The sequence below is a fragment of the Gymnogyps californianus genome, chromosome 10 (assembly GCF_018139145.2).
Source record: "Gymnogyps californianus isolate 813 chromosome 10, ASM1813914v2, whole genome shotgun sequence".
Lineage (NCBI taxonomy): Eukaryota > Metazoa > Chordata > Aves > Accipitriformes > Cathartidae > Gymnogyps > Gymnogyps californianus.
In genome coordinates, this window is record NC_059480.1 from 13,223,764 (window position 1) to 13,243,423 (window position 19,660).

A 19,660-nucleotide genomic window follows, 5' to 3' on the forward strand; every position below is an offset into this window, starting at 1 on the left:
AAATAAAGCGCTGTTAATGCCAACCTTTAGATGAGACATTTATGTGTTGTATATAGGGAAGATGTTTATAGTTAAAGCACCAAACAAACCCCTATCCTTACCAGTGGATATGGAAGTTATATAGCTTGGTAAATAAACAAAACCTTTGCAAACAACTTTCCAGCCCTCACTTGCATTTTCTTTTGATACAAGTTTAGTAACAGATTCAGAAGACCCATGGCATCATGAATGTTGCAGACAAATGTTGAAGCCGAGAGCATGGGCGACTGCCCCAGATCCCTGCCTGTCACCTGAGTGATCAGAGATAGAGATAAACTAAAATTCCTGCTTGATTAATGAGCTAATCATCTGAGTCTGCTGTTCAGTGTGGTTTTGGGGAAACTTTTTGCTATGAATAAAAAGACTTGGTGAAAAGTACTAGCTTGATATCGACATTAATGTCCATGATGGTGATTCTTCCAGTTGTCTGATAAGTCTTTGAGAGGCTTAACAATATGAAGCCTGGAAGAGCAACAGTGAGCTGCTGGCTTACAAAAATGATGTTGAAACGTGGACTTGGAGTCTCAAAAGGCACTGGTTATTCTTGGAAAACCAAGGTGGTTGTAGCACTGTTTTAAGTTTTGCCTAGATTCGTCGCAGCCAATGAGTTTCATTTTTTATTTTCCATATCAGATACGGCCTTTTGTTGTTAGATTTGCAATTTCATATGGAAGCTGTCTGAGGTTACACAGCAGGACAGTCCCAGCTCTGTAAGAAATATTCAAATACTGATTGTCCAATGAAAAGAAAATGAAAAATTCATGCCAGAGAAAGAGTGAGTACTAGTGCAAACATTTAAAAATACTTTCTCTGAGTACTGAGTGAAAAATAGAGACGATGTTACTGGACCCAGTGTCTTCCACTTAATACACAAGTCACCAAAGGAAACATATAAAATGTCTATAGTAAACTTTTAATTTTAACCTAGTTTTTCTCCAAGAGTCAGGCTTTAGGTCATAGGTTCAGAGAATGGTAACGTTTTCTTTGTATTTGAGGGTTCTCTTAAGACAATACCGAGACATTTTCTTTGAAGATTCTGAACTAATCTTGCCTTGCAATTGCTGCTATTGCAGATAGGAGTAGTTGCTTTAAAAATAATCACAATTACACTTCTGTACAGAACACAGTATTTTCTAAGCCTTTGAACCCACTTTATTCTAAAGCATAAGCTCCACAGAGCAACCCCCAGGACTGAGCAGACAAAGCCATTTTGCACTTCTTCAGCCCTACACTGACTGCCTGCTCAAAACATTTCAGGAACAGCCCATATATCTTTCAATACACAAAAAGCTTTCTTGGAGAGCTCTCTTACTCGTTGTAAAGCTTTCTTTATTTCTTTTGGCATAAAAGGCATTCAGAAACTGTAAAAGAAATCTTTGCTGTAGTCATTATTTTCTCACTAGCTCCTAGCACAGAATGCATTTCAATTCCTTGTTATAAGGCAAACTTGTTTGAGCCTTTTATTTTTGCAATAAGATTTTAATCAGTTAACTATAGCAGCTAATTTAATAGAAGGAGAGAGCAATTCTTCCAAACAGCTTATCTGGGTTCCCAGTGTCATTTGCAGTATAAAGTGTAGCTATAAATAAATTAAAGCCCTTTTCAATGGAAAGTCAGTCCCAAGGGACATCATCTTTGTTGCTATGAAGTATGATCTATTCTATAGTGACTTAAAAGCTGTAGCAGGGAATATATAATTAGCTGGTATCAAGGATATTTACAGCAGGACTGTTTTTCAGTCTAGGAACTTCTGGGATAGCTGCACTTATTTACATTACACAAGAGTATAACTTGTGGATGTAAGGTTTTACGTGTTAGTTATAATAGGCTTTATAATAGCTGCAAAGATTCCCATGTGTTTTGAAAATGAAGGCTCTCATTTGAAGAAAAACATTAATCTTTGAGTGATGGATAGTAATTTTCACTTTTCATGTATTTGGAACTGACGGTACTTCAAATGTACATTAAGTGGAGCTTACAGCCTATGGCTAATGTAATCCACGGTGTCCAGCTGTTCACTCCTACTCTGTGAAATATTCTTCTGTAGGTGCAATTTTCCCACTCGTTCTTTAGACCAGTGCTAAGCATCCTGTGAGTGAATCGCACTGTACTACTGCCTTCTTCCTTCTCCACTCTTATTTTCAGTAAAATCATTGAAATATTTCCCTTCCCTCATCTGAAATTCCCCCATGATTTGGAAACATCAATAACTATTAATTCACTGGCACAGTTAAGTAAATTGACTTAGTGGAAACAATATACCTGTTCCAGTAACATCTTACTGTTACTTGTTTCCTAGCTACTCCTTGGTTTTTGAGTTGGATTTCTTTCATGATGGTCAGATTTTGGATGGGGACGTAGCCTTCTGTGGTTTGGAGAACAGTTCCCCATGTGCATAGTGGGAGCCTCATGCTTCTGAGATTTCAAGGCCATAGTGGAGCCACAAATATATTATCACAATCCTGTCTGCTGCCTGATCAGAATGGATATGCCACAGAGCCTTTACATATAAAGGATTTGTGATTGGGACTGGACTGTCATTAGGGTACTGCTGTCATGTTACAGGTACAGTGGGCATGCCAAGGCAGCGCTCTCTGTTTATTTTTTCCCCCACTTTTTATGGGAGTTGCAATGATTTTCCTAGACTTAGTTTTTTTTATCAAGAAAGGAAACAAATTGCTGATATAAAATCACTCTCTACCTTCTGTTGTTCTACAAACAGCAATAATGAAGCACTGATGGGCATGTATTGAGGGGTGGAGGTGGGGAAATACACAGAGTTATCTCTCCAGGAAAAATCTTGGGGTTTGCATGTTATTGCATCTGAAAAGATGAAAAATTTAATTTAACAATTATTCTGATGTGCTCAAGATTCCTTGGCAGGTAAAGCTCTATTTCTTGTGGACTGGGTAGAAGCAAAATCTAAAAGATGTGCCTGTTGAGAATTTTATTTGCCTTTCCTAACTCAGTTTTTATGTTGGAGTCATAAAATCAACACTAACTATTGCTATTGAATACCACTCTCCTTTACCCTTCTCATGGAGATAAATTCTGAACTTTTCTTTAAATTTCCAGTATGGTAAACTATTTTGAGCTTGCAATTTGTGCTATAAAAACAAAGATAGTGTAGAGAGGAAATATTTCAAAACTAAAATGGGATACTTGCAATGGGTACAAACATAATAGCTGTTGCACCCATTGGTTAAAAAAAAAAAAAGAAGTAAAAATCAGGCCCCTTGTATCTGATCGTTAGAACTGGTATTGAGTGACTCATTGTAGAGATGACATCTGAAATACTGGTATTTGCTTGTGATCAAAGACTGATTTAGTCACCTTTTCTGCAGTCATAGAGGGTTTTAGCATTATGACAATAACAGAAGCTGGATCATGTGTGGATTAATAACAAGAAAAACTGCTTATTTCAAAGTTCTTAAAAGAAACAGAAAAACATTTGATCTTCTAGTGCAGACACCAATTGTAATTTACATTTTTCATTGCATGGCAGTATTCATAACTTTTAATGTTTTTAAGGAAAATATTTTTCATACAAAAGCATATTCTGATTCCCATTGGTAAGGTTTGCAGTGGCTGAAAACACAACTCTTGAGAGGAACCGTTTCAACTGAATTTTCATTTTAAAATATGAATGTTCTGATGTGCAAAAATCTATTAAAGTATAGTGTAAGGAAAGCAGGGGATCAAAAAAAAAAAGATGTAGATTCAATGTATATAGCGAAGTTGACTGATTTATGTTCACAGTTTGGGATTTCTCATTCCAACTTAGCAAAAAGCATGCATGTGCTTGTTACTGAATATGTTCAGTATTGAAGTATCCTTTCTTTGGGCACACTTACAACATACATTTTTGAAACAACATTATAAGTCCAGGAAAATGTATTTACATACTACCTTAAATACAAAATTATGCCCATGATTAATTCTAAGGCTATATTTTACAGAAGGGATACATATGCTTTGCGCATTCAGTACCATGCAGTTTTATTAAAAAATGAAGTAACAAACCCCACAACTAATACAACAAGCCTATCTTAGAAATCAAATATAGTATTTTATTAATAACTTTCCATTTATGTTTTTGAAGTGGAAAACAAAGAAAAGTTATTGATGATTTAAGCAAGGGGAATAATGTAAAATACTATAGCTCATCACAGAAGTCTGTGTTGTGAATGAAATTAAGCAAGGTAATTAAATCTCATGCATAAATTAAGAATATTCTATAAAATTATTTTATAAGCAAGGAATTTTCATTGGTATCACAGTATCAGTTTTTTGAGTTGCCTTGGCTTAAAATATGTTGGTAAATTTATGTGTGAGAATATATACGCAAATTTCTGATAGGAACCATCTTTTATCAACAAAAGGTAGAAGAGAACTAATGACAGAGTCTTAATATTTTACGTATGTAATACTGAAAGTTTACCATGTTCAAGCATCACTGTGACTTAAAATGTTACTAGTAAAAGGCAGATTTTAATCTAATTTGAAATGGTTCTTTGCTTGATTCCTTCATTGGTAAGAAAGTAGCTCTATCTCGCTGAAGCGAATTAAAAAAGATCTTGATTTCAGCGAGGCGGGGTCTCCTCCCTTTGCGCTTGCGGTGTGTAACTACCAGACTCTTTTCACCCAGTACAACTTCTGCAAGTAGAAGTTCTACATTTTTAAAACTCAAGCAGTGATAATGTATTAAATAAGCTGCTTGTGACAAAAAAATGCATTGGATGACTGATGTTCAAGGGTGCATACTTGGATCTCATCCTGTGACCTATCACTTTTATATTCATCTAATTTATCTATTGCTAAACTGACCATGTCAACTAATTTTGCAGATATTTAATTTATGTATACCTTATATACCCCTGCTATATTAGGACAGAGGTGTTTCATTAACATTTCCTGCTTGATGCAGCCAGTCTAGACAACTCGAGCGGGTTCCCACAGGGTGAAATCTTACATTTTAAAACATTACAATTGTTAATTTGCTTACTGAGTCCTGCGTTGATGTCTTAGGTTGTTTTTCCTTTACCAGCTTTTGAATACTGTTGCTTAACGTTCAAGTACAGTGGATGCTGGCAAATTAAGTTGAAGACAAACATCGGCACTTGTTTGGGCCCTCCATGAGGGAGCATTACTTTGCCTTGTATATCTGCTGTGCTGCTTGGTGAAAGTAATTTTGATTCTGCGTGGTAGATGATGATTCTTACTGGTATTTTTATGTTCTTCTGAACATTATCTCTGGTTAATGAAGTAAGAATCACTGGATAAATTTAGAGAAAGCATTTCCATTATCTGTAGTTTGGTCATTAAAGCTTATCCGTGTTTTTCTGAGCCTTTACAAAATGAATGTCTCCCTTCAACATGCAATACTGAAATATTGTAATAGTTCTGGATCCTCCAGGCATCAAATCCTACTTAGAGATCATTTTGTTCAGTTATGCTCAAGACACAGCTGAATGTTTGTCTAAAAATCTCCAGTTATTACATTTTAAGCAAATTATAACCTTATCCAAATCTGTGAATTCAGTAGGACTAAATGAAATACTTTTTCTTTGTCTGTTCTTTCTTTAACATTATAGAAGAGAGCAAGTGGTACATTTTAAAAAAAAAAAAAAATGGTGGTGATGGTGGTGCAAAATACCTACCAAGAACCCGGTCTGAGTCACTCTAATGACATTTCTCTGAGCTGTTCTTCATTCAGCAGTAGAAAGAAGGGATCAGTGTCATATGGACATTTTCTATGGTATGATGAAATGCAGTGCACTTAGATAGAAACTTTAACGTCAATTTTTCTGAAATACAATGATGAAAAAGTAGGATATAACAAGAGGTGCTTCACATAACTTGCCGATATACATTTCATGTGGAAAGTGGAATCAAGTCTGTCCTGGTTTCAGCTGGGACAGAGTTAACTCTCTTCTTAGTAGCTGGTACAGGGCTGTGTTTTGGATTTAGTGTGAGAATGATGTTGATAACACTCTCATGTTTTAGTTGTTGCTAAGTAGCGCTTATCTTAAGCCAAGGACTTTTCAGTTTCCCATGCTCTGCCAGCAAGCAGGTGTGCAAGAAGCTGGGAGGGAGCAGAGCCGGGGCAGCTGACCCAAAATAGCCAAAGGGGTACTCCGTACCATAGAACAACATGCCCAGTATATAAACTGGGGGGAGTTGGTTGGGAGGGGCAGATCGCTGCTCGGGCATGGGTCAGCGGGTGGTGGGCAATTGCATTGTGCATCACTGGGTTTTTTCCTTGAGTTTTATTTCTTTTTTTTCTTTTTTCCTTTTTTTGTTATATTCCTTTTCATTATGATTATTATTATTATATTTCATTATTATTATTGTTAGTATTATATTTTACTTTAGTTATTAAACTGTTCTTATCTCAAACCACGAGTTTTACCTCCTTTCCCAATTCTTCTCCCCATCCCACTGGAAGCAGGGGGGAGTGAGGGAGTGGCTGCGTGGTGCTTAGTTGCTGACTGGGGTTAAATCACAACAGAGTCCAAGAAATGAAATAGAATAAAAGAAAAAAGCTGGAATTTTAAAACTGCTTTTAAGATGTTCTTGCAGATCATGAAAAGGGCAGCAGTGGATTTAATCAGTCATGGGTTAACTGGCACCAATTCAAGAGCAGCTGGTGAAGGCAGAAAACAGTAACACTTCAATAAAAGCTAAGCTTGCTATTGAGTGTCCATATCATATTGCCAGAGATGAGATAATGATCCAGAATACGGTACTTTCCATTTAAAGAAGCCAAAGTGCTTTATAAACTTCAGTGAATTGGCTATCAGTGCCATTGTGGAGTGAACAACCACTCTCTCATTTTACTGCAGAAGTTGTTCTGTAAGTGTTCCTGCCCCTACACAGGAATAGATAGTTACCTTGGCCTCAGGGGCTGTAAACGGAGTAAGGCATTGTCAAAGTTAAAAGTTACACTTTCTGAGTAACCTGGAATAGCAGGTTGAGTTTGAGCTGCTTTCCCTTCTAACTTTTTTCCAGAGACTGGCAAAATAATTTATTTTTTTGGCCTTCCTTCATTTTCTGGATGCTGAACAGAAAAAAAAAAATAATTGGTCTTATTTTTTCTCTTCCCTTCTTAACTTTTCCCTAACTCGTAACTCCTTTTTTTGCCTTGATTTGAACAGTCTTCACATGTGTGCCTATTCCTCAGCTGCCCAGCCAGCTCTTCAGGTGTAGGCATTGCAGAGTGCCCGCAGCGCTGGGTGTGATGTTGGTGATACAGTTCTGTTAGCACATTTTAGCTTTCTGCATTTTTCACTGCCAGATTCTCCTTCTCTGGCTGCAACCAACCTGAAATTTCTGGTGCGTTGGCAGTAAGTCAATCAGCTTGTTGGTATATATTAATTACCAATGCAGATATTTCTTTCAAGGTTAGCTCCTGAGAGGGCATTTAGGACCCTGTCTTTCTAAGACATTTTTTCTCTATACACTTTTGGGACATGCCTAAATTCAAAGGCCAGTTGTTTCTCAACTTTCTGTTCTGTAACACTTTGTCACAAAAAGCCAGTCACCATTTATGATTTGCTTGTGCTTTTATTGTGAATCTCTCCTCCTCCTTCCTCCCTCCTGTTGTTCTCTAACCTTTGGTAAGCCTTGTCACTAGTGAACAGAGCATGTGGAAGAAGGTCTCTCTTATGGTCAAGCGTTGAGGTAGTGAAGAATGAAATAATAGGTGCTGAGCATCAGGAGTTCATGTGAATGGGGTAGAGGGAACGTGCAAGAAAGAGGAGGATTAACACTATCACTTTGCAGTGTTTCTGCCTATAACTGTGGATGAGGAATTTCTAGAATGCATATAGCTGGAGAAAGAAGCTGTGCCAAGACTATGACTCATTTGCATGGTTTCATAAATCAAGTCAAAAAATGCTTGAGATGATGGCAGCTAGTTCTCATTGCTTTTAGCAACACATCTTCCTTTGCGTTGAACCTTTTATAAATATACCCTCCATCAATATATTGAATTCTTAACATCAAGTAATCATCTCCAGAGTAGCCACAAGGGAAAGATACGCCTAGGCTAGAAATGGAGTCCAAGCTGCAGACTAGATGCTGATTTTTTTTATTATTATTATTTTTTACCTCTGCAATTTCACTGATAGTATCCAAAGGCTGCACATAATGCACTTGACACACCTGCAGCTCAAATGAAAATAACCTCAGCAGTTGTCCTTTAGCATTCAGTAAACCCCAACCAATTAGATGCTTGGAATCTGAGGGGTTATTCAGGTGCTAATTTAGAAACCTCCCAGATGACAACATCTGCATGTATTAGTGCAGGTAAAGTGGCTGCAACTTCAGCTCGTATTGTAGCCATTAGTTTTGCCTGAGACAGTTTGAAATAATTAGATTAAAATCTAGCAGTTAAGAAAAAAAAATACAAACTGATGGACAAATTTTAAAGTTATTTATGACAGAACAGCACAGGGTAAAGCTTGAATAGTCTTCATCACTTACTATCTGAGCTGAAGTTTCACACATTTTACACTTTTATACTAAATGGATCACGATAACAATTATTCCCTAAGAGGAGGTTTGTTAACTAAAGCAATAAGCTGAATTGGGTAGTTGTTATTCTTGTTCCCGATCAGCTTTTTAAAATTTTTCCTCACAAAGTTCTTCTGAACCCTCCATTAGAGTTATTTATACCTTATAATTTATATCTTGCTATTGAGGTAAGTAATTTATAAGTATAGGCTTCCAGTATTTGGCAATACTCAGATTTATGTATCACTTGAGTGGAGTATTGATTCTTCTATCTCTTTATTTTTATAGCCTAGTTTTTTAGGACATAAAAATGGGTGCAACACAATTTTCTGTAGTTAAATGCAGACTAAATAGAATTTCTTAGTCGGAAACTGTTCTTGGATTTTAAGGAATAGGTGAATAGAAACACATCTTTTGCATATTGAATTGCCAGCAAATTGAATCAAGATAGATAAAAATCCAAGTGATTATTATTTTCTGCTATATACCCATATACAAATTCATACTGATGCCTTTGAATGTTTGTATAATAATTTAAATTATATAAAATTTTTTTGGAGTTGAATAAGTTTTGATAATTTTGAAGATTTATATTCATATTCTAGTTTTCTCAAAAATAGTGTCTCTTAGGTTTCTCAAAAAGTGAAAATGTATCTATATTGTCAAGCTAGGGCTTCTGCTACCTTTATGAAGAATATTAGTTGAGGGAAAATAAGATTAATTTTGGCATAATTAAAAACAAAAAGGAATTTAAGAATGAGTAAAGTAAAGGAAGAAAAAAGTCATGTTGTCTTTTCTTTGCAAAACAAAGTGGAAAGCATTGCAATGCCTGCATGTTTATCAAATAATTCATCTAAGTTTGACTCTTGCTGTGGAGCTGACACCTGCAGCACTGGGAAAGTAAGTAGTGGATGGGCTTATTTGATACAAATTCAGAGAAATGCTATATGGTAGCACAGTATATCAAAGAAAATAGATAGGATTGAAGGCAAAGGGTAACCCTTTTGAAAATACCTAAGAATCCACTCGTCATATCCTCAAGGATGGTTTCAAACCGAACCCCTTCTCTATCCTACATTGATTTTTGTTATGTATCAGCCTTTTTGTTAATTATTTTTTGGCCTACCTGCCATGTCTTGATTTAACTTATGTGGAAAGCTAGTGGCAACACTTGTAATGACAACACGTTTTTAAGTCAAACTCATTAATCATACCTCTTCGAGAGATGTCACTTCATTAAGAGGCTGATTTTGTTTCCATCTAGGTGAAGGTAGTGGGTTCAGAGGAGGTTCCTGTCAAACGCAGGTCATTGTTCCAAGAGCAAACTGTAATAGCTGGTAAGGTCCAAAGCTGTGATTTGAATGCTCTTTCACTCTTGTTTTCCTTCACATTTAAAATAACAAAGCAAGCTCTCTGCTCTTCCTCTGATTGGGCTGGGGATCTTGACTGGTTATTCTATACCAGTTTGTCATGTGGAATAGCTGTCCATGTTGGTTCTGCACAGGGACTGAGAGTGAAATATTCAGCAGAGCTCTGCAGTTCAGTGGAAAGGGGAGTTTTCGCCTAGAAACAGAATTAGAGAAAGAAATCACAGCCAGGAGTACTGAGAAAACTCAATGCTCATGGAAATTCTATATACTAAGGAAAATTAGTGTTTAGCAACACAACACACCCACTGGGTTAATGGGCTAAGTTATATAAAATAAAGGTATCATCAACAGAACTGTCATTAAAAGTAATGGAGTTCAATTGAGCAGGATCCTGGAGAATGCACCTCTCTACCACGTTATATTCTGCTTTGGGGGGTTCAGCTTCTTTTCTGGTGTCTGACTGGGCAGAGAAAACTGGAGTCTAACATTCCTAGTATTTCCAACTCTCATTTACAGAAAGGAGATAAGTATCATTGCTCCCAAGTCGCAAGTCAGCCATCCCTGACAGAGGTCTGTTTTCCTTCCATTTTAGCTATTCATGTCACCAGCCAGTTCAGCTCTGTACCCTGAAAGACAGTAGCACCAAAGTGCGATCGTCTGTCGAGCCTGTTTCTTGCATTTGATCTCTTCCCTGATCATATCGCTGCAGGACAAGATATAACATATTGTCATCATGCTCCACAGAAACACGCCAGACACCAAGAAAGTGAATGTATTTAAATCTGCCTGAACCACTAGCCAGTGAGCTCAAATATACATTGTAAAGGTGTCATCTTTCAGGAAAGAGTTTTGAATCGTTGGCAGATGCATTTCAGTACGCTGGCTTACACATATGTTTAGAAAGGGCCAGATTCATACAGCCAGACTGTGATCTAAATTCAGTGCCTCGTGTTCCCTCTTGGCTTAGTGTCTCCAGATGCCCAAAACCAGTCAGAGGGCAGGCGAGGTGACAGTCATACTGTGTACTAAATGCACAATTAATAGTGCAAGTTAATGCTTAATGTAGATGATGCTATTGCTGCTCAGTGATCACAAGGAAAGGTCAAAATACTTGTGTATGTCTTCAGAGAATGTCTCCAAACTTGTGAACTTAAAAATGAGAAGATATTAAAGGTGTAGACAAAACAATTACCAACAATTTATAGGAACAAGCATAAGAATAGGGACTGTCTGCCTTTTGTAAAGAGATCACACTACCTGTGTACAAATCTAGCTGAATTCAGCAGGAAGATGTGAAAACAAACCTCAAGGATGGGGCAAGAGGCTTTCAGTACTTGCACATATGTACGTGGGTGCTCAGCAAAGAAATGGTTTGGACTCCATTCAAGTAACGTGCACGTTACCTCTGTGCACACACTCCTGTAAGTATTACGGACTGTGTGCTTGCACACTGGTTTTGAGTCTGAGGTTGGTTCCCTGGAGGATCCTCTCCAGTGTCCTTTGCTTCAGTTGCATAGGCTGTATTAACACTGACATTCTTGAATGCTACTCGATTGTCCTCCAAGAATAGATTGAGAAGGTTTGTTGGAAGGAAAAAAACATAGTGTAGTCAAAGAAAGATATGAAAGAAAGAAGCTGACATATTAAAGATGAATTGAATACTGCTTATGACCAATGCGTCTTAACTTGAGCTTTTATTAGTTTTTGTTTAAATCATCTTTTATTGACCCATAAATTATTGTTATTACTAGCCTTTGTATAACTGATTGGCTTTATAAAGATTTCAAGTTTAAGGTGGGTTATATATGATCAAAGTTTGGAGCAGCACAAGAAATCTCAGTGTATATGTAATTCTTTGTTTTATTTTCCATAGTATTACAATTCAACTCTTCTGGATGCCTGTGTCACTCTTTGCAATACTTCCAAGTATAGCTTGACCCGGTATGTTTTTTATGACATACAACAAAGTGAACAGAATTTTAAAAAGCAAGAAAGGAAGCCCTTAACAGTATGTATTAAGGTAGTGTTTTATTTGTGATGGCCTTGATTTTGGGAGCAAATACTTAAGGACGTAGCTTTCTATTCTGTTAAGTGATTCGTATTTTTTCATAATAATGCTTTAATTTGGAATTCTTTTCGAAGTCTCTCTCTTGCTGTGCATTCTTCTTGGTCTACCTAAACAGCCTTACCTTGAGACAGTTATTGGCAGCAGTACAAATTATCTAGCTCCTGTAATGATCCATTAGAAGAAGAGTATGAGAAACCAGTGCAAATTAGCAATAAAAAATGCTAAAGCTATATATCACTGGCAACAATTTAGGAATAATATCTCTGCCTGAAGCAAATTCTGGTGATTCACTGGTAATTTGCTAGAAGCCTTTTAACTTGGTTCTCATTTGTAAAGTTAATGGTAAGTTATTTTGCATTGTGATTGAAAGACCTGAAATCTTAGTTATTATTTAAGAATATCGATTTCTCCAAATGGAAATTTACCCATATATTAAAGATCTTCCTGTCATAAATGATAAAAGCAATAGTAAGAATATTGTTTCCACATATTTTAAAATACTGCTCTGGTGTAGACCCTATCTTTGCTTGGGCATGATGTTCACCTGCTGGTTGGCACATAAAGGAAGTTCTCAGTTTAGGCAGCTGCTTTTATGACAAACATAAGAGCCAGCATTTTTTGCAGTGAAGAATAAGGGATCCCATTCTGATTCGAAGGGCTTATGGGATTTCTACAATCAGGGCTAACAAAGAAAGCAGTTGCCTAGAATGGCAGGCTGCTTGGGGCACCAAAATGTGTACTCTGATGTTTTGCCTATGCCCTGACTCTGGGGATCCAGCTCTCTAATTTCTGTGCTGCTGTTTAAGGGGACCTTGAGGGTAGGAGGGAGATGGCTATAGCTGGAGTTTTTCTCTGTACAGCCACTGCCTCTCTTGCTCTTTGCTGGGCACCACAGAACCCAAAGCTCTAGAGCTGCTTTGTGGCTAATAAAAGCAGGATGGGGTTGTATCCTTCATTCCCATAGTTTGGCTGGAGCAACGCAGTCCTGGCCCCATGCTTTAGCCTATACTGATCGAGAACCTTGAGCTGACTCTGTGCTGATCATGCTCTGTATCTTTGTGGAGGACACAGAGAGGTGCTGGCATCAGTATAACCGAGCATCCCGTAGCACTGGGAGAACTGGCAGTCAGAGGCTTTTCCCCAACTCTGATGGGCATAATGCAATTTAAAATTAAAATACTATACTGCACATGAGGGTAACACATGTCCTTCTGGATCCTCACGCAACTCTTCAAGCTTTGTCAGAGGGACCATGGGATATAGGTTTTGACATAATTATTTTACAGAAAGTCAAACAAATATAACAGGCAGGGAATAATTTTTACATAAATATATGTTAAATCTTTAGTATTAATCTAATGAGATCGTGTTGAATACAATGTAGCAGGGATATCTCTGTTTCATTTTAGACAGGAATTTGACTTTGTACTGATTTTTTTTTTTAGCACACTTCCACAAAGACACATTCTGTGTGTGGCTTCTGACACTTTGTTGCCATGTGAGTGTGTGAAGGTGGAAACACACATAGATGAGATGCTAGCATGAGGGTGGACAGATTAAATCTTGGTCCACAGGGAGGGCTACAGGGGAACAGAGGCTTCCTAAACAAAAGCAGAGTGACACTGGATTGTGCCAGTGAGCTCTCTGTAAGAACTGTACAACTGGCTGGGTCCTGAGTTTGCTTCTTTGCAAAGGCTACAGAAATAAAATAATATAAACTTGGAGGAAAAATGCAGAGTTTGGTTTTCAAAGGTCAAATCTGCTACGCCAGCTGCTTTGTTTAATTCTGTCCGTTACTCACAGAATAAAAGCAGTCGTAGTTGATTGTAGTGTGGTAGCGTAATAAAGTTTATTTGTGGTACAAAAGAAGGCTCATAATACTTAACATTTAAAAAATATATCTTCATGGCATTTGTTCTTTTTGTTGCCTATTTGATTTACCTATGCTAGAGTTGTAGGCATGCACTTCCCTTTTAGAGGTCATGAAATAGCCTGTGTGTGTGTGTTTTTCTTAAACAGCATTAAAGGCACACTGGGAATTTAATCAACTTCCTGCTGAAATTCACTCTGAATTCTTTTTCTACAGGAAGTCATCAGGCTCAGTTCTGTGTGTGCAGTGTAATTCACCTAGAAATACCTCACTGAACTGAAGGATTCATGTAGTAAAAAAAAAAAAACAACTTTTCATAATGAGGCATTTTTGAGGAAATAATATTTTGGGCTCCATTCCTGGTTATACACTGCTGTACACCCAGAATAATATTTAGCAGAATTTTTCCTCTTATGCTGTGATAACTGACAGTGGAATTTCTCTCACTGGCATCCAGTCAAGTTGATGGAAAGATGCCAGCTGCTATGAGTTATGCTTGTATATCTTTACTTTTGATTTCCATATTTTGATTCTTGCCAGTAGAGAACTAATATGCAGATGCATTTGTTAATACATTGGAGGAAATCCTGGCTTCAGTGAGGCCAAGACTTTACTCCTAAGTGCAAGATGACATATAAGGAGAATGTTTGTTTGCCTTTGTTTTAAATGTTTCAGCTTTAATAGCTGTGTTTTTATAGCGCTCTAATTTCAGTTCCTCCCTGTCAACATTACAAATGTGGAAAGTCTATGCAACAGAACACATCGGTATTCAGACCTTATCTATCTTGGGATCAGAAAAATACTTTTGAGTGTTAATAGATCCTGAGATACCATCATCTTAGTTGCTTTGAGAAATAAAGTGCTATGCAAGTGCTAAAGCTGAATATTTAGATTACTATTAATATTAGGAATGGAGCATTAAATTCAATTCTCAGTGTCTTGGAGGATGCTGCATATACTCTTGACACCTCAGTTCCTATAATGTGTTTAGTCTGTGGTCTGTATGGCACAGGTTTGTGATAGACGTTTTGCTGAATGAGGAAAAATAGGAGTGGTAGGTTATTTGATTTTAGGCTTTTTTAAAGGAAAAAGATAGAAATCTTTTAGGGAATAATTTTGTGTTTTAAGTCTGCTTAAATGAGCATCTATGCTCATTTTATCATGGAAAATATAATTAGGAAACTCGTTTAAAATGCAGGTAACAATGCAGCAATTTTTTCATCACTGCTGATTTTCAGATTGCAAAAAATGTCACGTGGGTTTACTTTTCATGTTTCCATCAGATGCATGGCATTCTTTTTACAGGCAAATTTCCTGTTGTATTTTCATTTCAAATATGTCTGTGAAGCACATTATTTAAAAACTTCTGGGAATATATAATCTCTCTCTCTTTTTTTTTTTTTCTTTTTCTTAGATAAGAAACTTAGTTGATGGTTAGTCAATTTAAATGTGCAGATTTCTGACACAATGCTGTTGGTATCTATTGTTTCTTTTAAGTAAATGTTCCATTGCCAGATGATGTTTCTATAACACAAAGGGAAAGTGCCGTTTTCCCCCTAGATATCTAAGTTCAGTTTCAGGAAAATTTACCAAACCTAGGAAAAAGCTAAAATCCCTGAAATCAATTTATAATAGCTTACCTTCATTTGTTGTAATGTTTTTCCCAGTGAAAGTGGCTTCTTAAGCATTACAGATGGTATCAGAAGAAAACAGTGATTATAAGGATGTGGTCTGAGACTCAGGAGACGTGGATTTTAATTCTGTTCGTCATCTGTTTGCCATAGGCAAGTTACTCTGCCTCCAGTTATGTCACCTGAGACCTCAGGGTCTGACTGTGATACAGATAACATAGTAATAACTCCTGTATTGATTTAATAGCAATAACGAAATATAGTTGATCCATCAGATCCTTCATCCATTATGCACATTACTGGTCCTGTGACAATGTTATGTTTGCACTAAGTTTCACTGCTAATATGAATTAAGAGCATTGTACTTCTAACTCAATAGAAGATCCATCACTCCTTACGCTTCTTAGTTTGGTGGGGTTTTGTTGGGTTGGTTGGGGTTTTTTTTTTGTACTTGAATTTTTGTAGCAGACCATAGGCTTACAGAGTTGCAGTTGGCCCCACTCCAGCAACCTGAAAGCTTTAATCATGCCTTTGGAGGGTTTGTATTCCTAAACAGATGATTTCAGCAGATGTCAGTGAAATAAATCTTCCTGAAATAAAAAGACATTATTCATTTTGTGTCTCCTCCTTAAGAGAATTTGTTTGTGAAAGGTAATGGTAAGAGAGCTAGAACTGGAGATCAAAATTCTTTGGTTTTTAGACTAGGTGAAATGTGTAGCAGCTGTTCAGACTGTTAGGCTTCTCCCTCAGCACTAACCTGGAGCACGTCGCAAGGCAGGGATGGGTATGCAGCTAATCCTCCTTCCTGAGCCTTGGCCTCTGCTCTGCTTAGCAAGGATACAAATTAGTAGCAGGAGAGCTGGAGCTTTCATAACAGGGCATTATAACAAGACTGATGTAAAGCCTGAACAGCTCGTGGCAACAACTTCTGTTCGCTACCTAGCTGACTGAAATTCAGACTGGCATCTGGTGCGAGGGTCTGTGCTCCAGTCAAACAGATGGTGTTGGGTGTTGCTTATATGTTACCCTGTAGCACACATGCATGTAGCTGGGTGAAAAGATGTGTAGATAAAATGATACTGTATAATCTCTTGCCTGTCTCTTAACTTCAGTGGAACAGACTTGGATAGCCTTTTTACTTTCTGTGCAATCAGAATAAACATAAAACCTTCCCTGCTCTCTGTGGCCATGTAGATGACCCTATTCACTGCTTGTATTGTGAACGGTCCTTATTTTCATCGTTAAAAGATTAGCAAAATCTCATAAATAATTTTTAGACATTTTTACAAAATTTGCATCAAAAATAGGAGTTTTTCAGTCAGTACTGATCCCTGAAGGAGAATGGGGAAAAAACCCAGCAGTTTTAATTTTTATAATGCTCAGGGATTTCTAAGCCTTTTCACCTCAGCCTCCATATTCTACCCTTGATTTGTGCCCTCCAGTGGAGCAAGCACCTGCTGAAACTCACCTAATTTCCCCTCTTGCTAGAAAAGACCTAATATTTCACTGGAGATCAATGCAGCTTTTTGGATACCCGTGTTCTGCTCAGTGTGAATCTGGGTTTCTCAGAACATGAGAGTCGGGAGGACTGTCAAAGGGAAGCAGTCCTCCCTTAATGGGAAAATGTTGGGACTCCCAGCAAAAAATACCAGTCTCTGAGTCTGTAATGACTTATGCATGTGATTAAAATTAAGCATATGAAATATCCTGCTGTATCCTCTTAAGAGTAACCCTTTGCATAATTAAAACTTAGAACGTCTTCATTTTTTTTCTTGGAGAGGATGATTTAAAAGTTGTGTCACTGTGATTAAAATTACTAATTTTGTCTTGTAAGTGCAACTGGTGATTGAGATGAAAAAAGATGGTTAGAAAATTATTATTGTTCTCATTTTTCACATCAGAGGTTTCCAAGCTCTCAGAATGTAGCCACACACAATTAGTATTCACATAACTGCAGGATGGAAATGAGTAGCAGAGGATAAAGTGGTAGAGAGAGAGAGAGAACTCCATGGTGTTTCCAACACTGATGAAGCAAGTTTCACTTCCATCTGCTTTAGTAGGTTCTCAGGTTTCCTGGCCGTCCTCCTTTCTAGCTTTGCCAGCAACAATCTGTTTCCATCAGTTGTACTAAAGGCCAAGCAGCTGTTTGTGTCGCTGGGCACCAGCCGAGAAATCGGACACTTTACGTACGGGGTCAAGAACAAGAGGCAGAAATAGGAAGCTCCTTTTAAGAACAAAAAGATAAACTGAGTATTGTTTATGAAAACCAAACTCAGCAAACAGGTTACCATTAGTAGTGATGTGAACTGCGAGCAGGGTACGGTGCTCTCTCCAGCAGAAGAGTGACATTTTCATTCTTCCCCTTCAAAATATTGCTATGAATGTAGCTGCTGAATTAGATCTCTGTATTTAATAAAGTATTTTGCTGACTTTTTTTTTTTACTACAGTGGACCCATTTTAAATGGTCAGCTATCTTATATAAAGTAGCTTTTGTACCAATATTGATGAAGATTCATAAGTAAAGACAATCCTTAAAAGTAGTGTTGCATTTCACAAGATTTGAGGGAATATGTTTCCTTTACAGTGCAGCTACTTTTCAGTGCCTGCCTCCCAATTTGCACAAATAATTGACAGCTCATTAACAACTCAGTAGGAGCTCTGAAAACCAACTGTGAAAAACAACTTCAGTACAACAGGGGGAACAAAGTATCTGCTCGTCAATTTTGCTGATAGTCTCCAACCAGATTTAAAATGAGGTTAGAAAACAACCTAAGTAATAAATTATACAGGAAGAAAAGATTATGCTTGCGTAGACAACTCCTGCAAGCTTTCAACAGGCTGCGTGGGGTAACTCATACTCATTTGAAGTGTGTGGATGCCCAGCGCTTCCTGCCTGCGCTTGCTCGCGGGCTCTGTGGACGTCTGTGCTGGGAGAGGGTCTGCGGTCCTCCTGCAACTGCACTTCTGTGCTGGCACTGCTGAGGCAGGGGAAAGACACTTTGCACTAAACGTTTGCTATGCTTTTTCTTGGATTTTACTCCAAATTTTGTCAAATTAGTTAACACTATTGTTTTTGTCTGGATATGGGAGCTGCAGGATAAAAACTTTTCTTGTTTTTTAATTAAGTGCTGGGCTTGGGGAAGACTTCTTTTATGTATGGAAAAGTGGTGTCCCATAATGATGTCAAAACCACTATCAACAGAGCCTGCAGCCAGCTCTGCTCCCAAATCCACTGGATTCTCTTCTTAAGTAACAGTTCCTCTGTGTAAGAAAAAGAATTTTATCCTTCATTTCTCTGGGAAACAGCCCAGATCTCCATCCCAGACCCCACAATGTCTGCCCCCGCACCAGCACACACTGCAGCTCTTGGCACCCAGGACAAACAGTGGTATTCTGCCAGCAATAACTCGTACCAGTTTTGCATGGGGAGAAAGGGAATTGCATCCTGCTTTTGCCTTCCTCTTTCTGTCTTATATGTGTGGTTCTGTTTGGCGATGTTACATGCATATGGGAGATTTAGATTGGTCGCTGGAAAAAATGAGAAACCATTTTGTCCAGAAAGAAAAGGTACCGGAGTAACTTTCTGAAAACGAATTATGACCTTTGTCTAAAGAAAGAAATTAGTATTTCATATCTGGCCTCATGGCAACATTCCCTCAATTGTTTGTCTGATATGATGAATAGAGGGATAACATTCGAGCACATCAAGAGAAAAATTCAACACAGTGCTTTCTAATCTGGTAAAGAGCCTAATTACTGATAGTTCTGAGGAGCTGCAACTCCAGTCGCGGCCTGTGTTATTTCAGGAATACAGCATGCCTACAAAACCCTGCGTCTGGGACATATAATTCAGATCATCAGAGTATACTAGTGAGGCAAATACATGAACAGAAAGTTGAAATTGGGGAAAGGTACTCTCTTTTTCTTTCATTTTTTGAAGTGTTCTAGCAATTAAATGCTGTTCTTGAAATAATTTATTTCCTTGGAATCAAATTGAGATTGCAGCAGCATGTGTTTTTAGCCATGGTAAATGGATAAAACTGTAGTTAATGATTTTATCAATATTTTATGACCTTGTTCTTTAATGTGTAATTGGTGATCCACAAGGCACTGAGTAAAGCCGTTCCCATAAGTAAATATTTTGATAAATCCAAAAGGCAATGG

At 37.6% G+C, this 19,660-nt stretch overlaps 1 long non-coding RNA gene across 1 annotated transcript in view; it reads left to right on the forward strand.

Annotated features, from left to right (window-relative positions):
• Positions 1-19,660, forward strand: part of LOC127020283 (uncharacterized) — a 249,989-nt gene that overhangs the window by 153,998 nt on the left and 76,331 nt on the right. The window lies entirely within an intron of this gene.